This window comes from Dasypus novemcinctus, chromosome 23, assembly GCF_030445035.2.
Source record: "Dasypus novemcinctus isolate mDasNov1 chromosome 23, mDasNov1.1.hap2, whole genome shotgun sequence".
Lineage (NCBI taxonomy): Eukaryota > Metazoa > Chordata > Mammalia > Cingulata > Dasypodidae > Dasypus > Dasypus novemcinctus.
Genome location: NC_080695.1, coordinates 57,912,415 through 57,918,158, shown reverse-complemented (window position 1 = coordinate 57,918,158; position 5,744 = coordinate 57,912,415). Strand labels below are relative to the sequence as shown.

The following is a 5,744-nucleotide window of genomic DNA, read 5'->3' as shown; positions in this document are numbered from 1 at the left end:
CCCACCACAGAGCTGGGTTGGGACCTCTCCTGCCCTCCTGGTCAAGAGCATACACCACGTGTTAGCTCCTATATCAAGAGATAAGGGCACACATTTGGACAACCCACTGCCATGGTCACATTTCAGTGTGAACCTAGCTCAAGGGCTGAGATTCCACTTTAGAGCCAAGAAAAGTGGGAGGCAGGATAGGATCCAGTCACCTACTTGTGGCCTTTTGTAGCAACCAACCCTTTCCCCCACAACCCCACCAAGCCCCACATGACCATAAACAGCCTTCAAGTCATCTGTTGAAGATTTAAAACATCATCCACCCATATGTCAGTCTTAGTCCCATAGGAGCAGTGCATTCCTCTCTGTGCCTCAGTTTTCTCAATTATGAAATGGGGACAATAGTGCTACTTACAGATAGTAAGGTTTTAAGGGTTTTAATTAAAGGAGTAAAGTGCTTATAATTGTACCTGGCACATAGTAAGTGCTCAACAATTATTATTATTATGGCAACAAAATAAAATAAAAGAGGATAACTTAAATTCTCAATTATAAGGGAATATTTAAAAACTTGTTACTTCTGTATGATGGAATATGATAAAATCAATAAGTATTTTCAGATTAATTTTTGCTCACAATATAATATTAAGTTAGAAAAGAAAAGTAAAACCATATATACATTGTAATCCAAATTTATGTAATAATATTCATTCATTCATTAGATATTTACTAAGCCCTCATTATTTGTTAGACTCTGCTCCTTGACAAAAAGGACACAAGTGAATAAGATAGACTTACACATACATATGTAAATGGTTTAAAAATTATGGTGAATTTTCTTTTGTTATTTAATTAGCTTTCTTATTTTCCTGACATTTTCTATAATGAGCATGTTTTAAAAATAGTTTTCATATTTTTATTCTCAGAGTAAAGGATATTCAGAGTAAAAATTTAGGTAATCAAAGGCTTTTGATGTAAACAGAGAAAATCCTTTAAATGCCTCATCTCATTTTTCATCCCCTGGAGGTCAACACTAGTAACTAGTGTATATTCTTCTAGATACTTTATACACCTAGTGCAAACATACTTACTGCCTTTACCTCAGAGGACTGGAACAAAGAAACCTACCTTATCTGAGGTAAGAGTTGATGAAAGTAATGTATAATACTTTATATATGTATTCACACGTGAGAAAAATCTATCATGAAATAGTCCCTACCACATATAAAAGAATATTAAAAAATATGCACTGCTTTTATAAGGGAGACAATGTATGTAGTACTCTTGTACAAGTTTCACAAAATAATGAGAAAGTTGTTGTAATAAAGTAGAAAGCAAATATTATTGCTCAGAAATCTGACTCATGTTTTTAGACTCTAACTCTTGTGATTTGGAAGAGATATTGCTTGAAAAATTATGGATCAGCTTCTGGGGAAAAAACACCTTGTCGATTTCTTGATTTTGGACTTCTCATAGCCTCAAAACCAGGAGTCAATAAATTCTCATTGTTTAAGCCAAAAACCAAACAAAAACAAAGAAACAAAACAAAAGAAAAATTATGGGTTGGGAGCAGATGTAGCTCAAGTGGTTGAGCATCTGCTTCCACAAGAGAGGTCCTGGGTTCTGTCCCTGATGCCTCTTAAAAACAAAAAACAAACAACAAGCAAACAAACAAAAAAAGCTAAGTCAGAGGACCGGATGTGGCTTATTGGTTGAGTGTCAGCTTCCCACATACGAGGGCCTGGTTCAATTCCAGGCCCTGGTACTTCAAAAACGAAACTAAAGTTATCGATAGTGCTCACTTTGGCAGCACATGTACTAAAATTGGAGTGAATCAGAGAATATTGGCATGGACCCTGTGCAAGGATGACATGCAGATTTAACAATTTAGATGAAAAGGACAAGTTGCTCCAAAAATCTTAATAACCTTGTATCTATTGAAGAAATTGACTATTTTATTCAAAACCTTGTTACCATAGAAACCTTAGGACCACATGGCTTTACCAGTGAATTATCATAAAATGAAACAACAGAAATCTTACACTAATTTTTCCAGAATATACAAAAATCAGAAACATTTCCCAAATTTTTATGACCATTATAACCTTGAGTCCTGCAAGGGCATCATTATAAAAAAGTAAAGTTATCAACCAATCTTTTCCATGTATATTGATATAAAAAAGTATAATAAAATATCATCAAATAGTTACAGTAATATATTAAAAGGATGAAACACTTAAAAATGGGACATAATCTAGAATATTTAAGGATACTTTAACATTTGTTAAACAATCTATGCAATTTACTAGACTAATGGGAAAAAGAAAAATCACATGACCATCTCACAAAAGCACTTGGCAAAATCCAACACTATTCTCCTAAAAAGACTTAGAAGACTAAGAATAGATAGAAATTTCCTTGATTTAATAATGAATACCTACTGGAAACCTTATAATCAATGATAAAATGTTAAAAACTTTCCTTTGAAACTTGGAAGGGGTCAAAAATGCCCAATCCTTTGAATGTCATACTGCTGGTTTTAGTCAATATAATAAGAAAAGAAAAAGAAATAAAGTGTAAGGATTGGTAGGAAAGGTATAATGTTTACCTCATTCACAGATGATATCATTATACACATAGAAAATCCAAAAGAATTAATAGATGAACTTATATCATGAATAAATAGATTTAGCAAGATCAATGGATAGTGTCAATATGTAAATGCTATTGAATTTTTACATACAAGTAACAAACAAGTAGGAAATAATATTTTAAAAACAATTTACATAGCAACAAAAAATATCTTGAAATAAACTTTATGAAGAATTGCAAGATTTTAATATTGAATATTATAAAGCATTACTGAGAAAAATTAAATAAGATCTGAATGAGTAGAAGGATATACCATAGTTAGGGATTAAAAGCTTAATATTATAATGTCAATTCTCTGCCAATTTTTTTATACATTTAATGAAATCCCACTTAAATGATCAGAATGTTGAGTGTGTGTGTGTATGTGTGTATAGATTAACAAGCTAATTGTGAAGTTTTTATGGAAATGCAAAGGGCTAAGAATCAGTCAGGAAAATTTGATGAAGAACAAACCTGGAGATTTACAGGTGCAGGTAATATATAATACAAAATACATTATTTTGATAATGTATTAAAAAATTACAGGAATTAAAACTGCAGGGTTTAGGCATAAGGACAGACAAACTGACCAACATAACAGAGAAATTGCTCAGAAACTGAAAAACTCACATATATGGTCACTTGATATGACAAAGGTAGAGCTGCAGTGTGATAGGGAAAGGATGATATTTTCAATAAATGGTGCTGGATCAATTGGAAATATCATGGAAAATTCCTACCTTAGACCATACAAAAATAAATTCCAGAAGTATTGAAGGTCTAAATATGAAAGATGAAAAAAAATATTTCAAGGAAAATACAGGAGAGCATTTTAATGATCTTCAAATAGGCAAAAATGTCTAAAATAAGATACAAAACATGTTAATGGTAAAAAGCCCAAAAAATCCTAAATTAGATTACATTAATTAAGAAATTCTGCTTACCAAAAGAGATCCAGTAAGTACATTAAAGGCAATCTATGTAGCAGGAGATGATATCCACAATACACACTTTTGACAAAAGACTAAGATCCAGAATATATAAGAACTTCTACAAATCAGTAAGAAAAATACTGAGACCCCAATAGAAAGTTGGAAAATGACTTGAACAGTGACTTTATTCAAATGGATACCCAAATGGCCAATAAATATATAAAATGTTGTGCAACCTAATTAGTAATTAAGAAAATGCAAATTGAAATCAGTCAATGATATCAGTATGAATCCACATGATTGGCAGAAAGAGGGAGGGAAACATAGAGAGGGAGAAGGAGAACATTAAGTTTTGGTGAAAACATGTACCAACAGAAATTCTCATACACTATTGGTCAGAGTATAAACTGGTACACAACCACTTTGGAAAACTGTGCAGCAATATCTCCCTAAACTAAATGTACACATGTATCATGTGACCCATCGTTTCTGCTCCTAAGTATATACTTAACAGAAACTTGTATAGCTCCCATTTGAATGTCCATGCAGGACTAAGACATATTAGCTTTTAATTGAAAACTACACTAAACTGCACAAATCATAAAGTGGATAAATAATTTGGGATCAAGTCTGAAAAGCCATTGTACGTTCATGGATTGGAAGATTAAATATACTGAAGATGCCAATACAATTTATCCCAAAGCAATTTATAGATTAAATGCAATCCCAATCAAAATTCCAACAACCATCTTTGCAGAATGGAAAAGTCAATCATCAAATATATAGGGAAGGGAAGGTGGCTCCAATAGCTAAAGCATCTTGAACTAAAAGAATGAAGTTAGAAGACACACACTTCCCAATCGTAAAACTTATTACAAAGCCACAGTAACCAAAACATTATGGCCCTGTCATAAAAATAGGCAGAAAGACCAATGGAATCAAACTGAAATCTCAGAAATAAACCCTCACATTTATGGCCAACTGATTTTTGACAAGGTGGCAAACGTCAATCAATTGGCAAAGAATAGTATCTTCAACAAATGGTGCTAGAAACACTGGATATCCACTTAGGGAGAGAGCAAGAGAAGGAGTACCCCTAATCATACCATATAAAAAAATCAATTCAAAATGGATCAAAGACCTAAATAAAAGAGCTTAAACTATCAAATTTCTGGAGGAAAACATAGGGGAGCACCTTCAGGACATTGTGTTAGGCAATGGTTTCTTAGATTTGAAACCCAAAGAAGAGCAATAAAAGATAAAAATAGGTACATGGGACCTTATAAAAATTTTAAACTATTACATCTCTAAGGACAGATGTATTAATGGGGGAAAATATATGGCATTCATATATCTGATAAGAGTTTAATATCCATAATATACAAAAAGATCACACAGCTCCACAATTAAAAAACAAACAACCCAATCTGAAAAATGGGCAAAAGACTTGATAGACATTCTTCAAAAAGGAAATACAAATGCCCAAAAAGCACATGAAGAAATGTTCAACATCACTAGCTATTAGGGAAATGCAGATCAACACTACAATGAGATATCATTTCATACCATACAGAATGGCTATTAATTACAAAAAAGACAGAAAACTACAAATGCTGGAGAGGTTGTGGATAGGAAGGAACATTCCTTCATTATTGGTGGGAATATAGAATAGCGCATCCTCTGTGGAAGACACTTTGGCAGTATCTCAAGAAGCTGAATATAGCATTATAGATTATAGAACTGCTGTATGATCCAGTAATCTTGTTAAAGGAATATATTCAGAAGAACTGAAGGAAAGAGAGTAACTGACATTTTCACAGTGATGTGCATAGCAGCATTATTCACAGTTGTTAAAATATGGAACCAGCCCAAGTGTCCATCAACTGATGAATGGATAATGTGGTATACACAAACAATGGAATACTACTCAGTTCTAAGAAGAAATCAAATTGGGATGCATATGACAACATGGATGAACCTTGAGGATATTATGTTGAGTAACATAAGCCAGACAGAAAGGCACAAGTATTATAGGGTTTCACTAATATTAACTAAACACAATGAGTAAACTCACAGAGGTATATTCTAAAGCAGGGGTTCTTAACTTTTTTTTCCCACAGACTTCTTTGCCAGTCAGGTGAGAACCATGGACCCCTTACTAAGTCCACGCTATAATGTGTATTATTTAATAAA

At 32.9% G+C, this 5,744-nt stretch overlaps 1 pseudogene; it reads left to right on the top strand.

Annotated features, from left to right (window-relative positions):
- The first annotated feature begins 1,782 nt into the window (after positions 1–1,782).
- On the top strand, positions 1,783–1,878 carry LOC111763222 (U6 spliceosomal RNA; annotated as a pseudogene).
- Positions 1,879–5,744: the final 3,866 nt, after the last annotated feature.